The 1038-nt window shown below is 46.8% G+C and overlaps 1 protein-coding gene across 4 annotated transcripts in view; it reads left to right on the top strand.

Annotated features, from left to right (window-relative positions):
- HELQ (helicase, POLQ like) overlaps nt 1–1038 on the top strand; it is a 34440-nt gene that overhangs the window by 403 nt on the left and 32999 nt on the right. Inside the window, exon 2 of one of the 4 annotated variants that reach the window (XM_073340538.1) lies at nt 428–505. The exons of the other annotated variants lie outside the window; for them this stretch is intronic. The gene's annotated coding sequence lies outside the window, so the exon portion shown is untranslated. The remainder of the gene's footprint in view (nt 1–427; nt 506–1038) is intronic. 4 annotated transcript variants of the gene reach the window in all.

Below are 1038 nucleotides of genomic sequence, written 5' to 3'. Positions count from 1 at the left end.
GTACGGGGGGAGCAGGCAGGACGCCTGGGTTCCCTCCCTGGCGATAACTCCCCATCTCCCCGTAATGGGAGTGAATGAGACTAAGCGGGTGGGGCCGCTCTGCTCGGGGGAGGGGCACTGCGGCTGTCTCAAGCCCATCGCTCCCCACAGGCCACAGTGTGGGGCAGCTGGCAGGGAGGGGTCAGAGCAACGGTCCCTCTTGCCCAGTGGCCTGTCAGTGGCCCATGCTAGATATTTCAGAGGGAGTTAACTGAACAGGGCAGCTATCAAGAGGCCTCCTCTCATCCAGTCCCATCTTTCGACAGACAGAGGTTTAGGGACAACCAGAGCATTGGGTTGTGTCCCTGACCATCTTGGCTAATAGCCAGCAATAGAGCTGCTCTCCCTGAATTTACCTAATTCTTTTTTTTTTTTTGTTTGAACCCAGTGATTCTTCTGGCCTTTGCAACATCCCCTGGCAACAAGTTCCACAGGTTGACTGTGTGTTTTGTGAAGAAGTACTTAGGTTTGTTTTAAATCAGGGGTTCTCAAACTGGGGTTTGGGACCCCTGAGGGGGTTGTGAGGTTATTACATGGGGGGTTGCGAGCTGTCAACCTCTACCCCAAACCCCACTTTCCCTCCAGCATTTGTAATGGTGTTAAATATATAAAAAAGTGTTTTTAATTTGTAAGGGGGGGGGTCGTACTCAGAGGCTTACTATGTGAAAAGGATCACCAGTACAAAAGTTTGAGAACCACCGTTTTAAATCATTATTAATTTTATTGGGTGATCCTGGTTCTTATGTTAAGTGAGGGGATTAATAACACTTCGCTATTGATTTCCTTCACACTATTAATGATTTTATAGATCTCTATCATATCCTCTTAATTGCTTCTTTTCTAAGATGACAAGTCCCAGTCTTTTTAATTTCTCCTCCATTGGAAGCTGTTCTACACGACTAATTGTTTTAGTTGCCCTTCTCTGCGTCTTTGATAATGCTACTATATCTTTTTTGAGATGGGGCTACCAGCGTTGCAAATATAATTCAAGGTGTGGGC

This window comes from Lepidochelys kempii, chromosome 4, assembly GCF_965140265.1.
Source record: "Lepidochelys kempii isolate rLepKem1 chromosome 4, rLepKem1.hap2, whole genome shotgun sequence".
NCBI lineage: Eukaryota > Metazoa > Chordata > Testudines > Cheloniidae > Lepidochelys > Lepidochelys kempii.
This window is presented reverse-complemented; position numbering and strand designations above follow the sequence as displayed.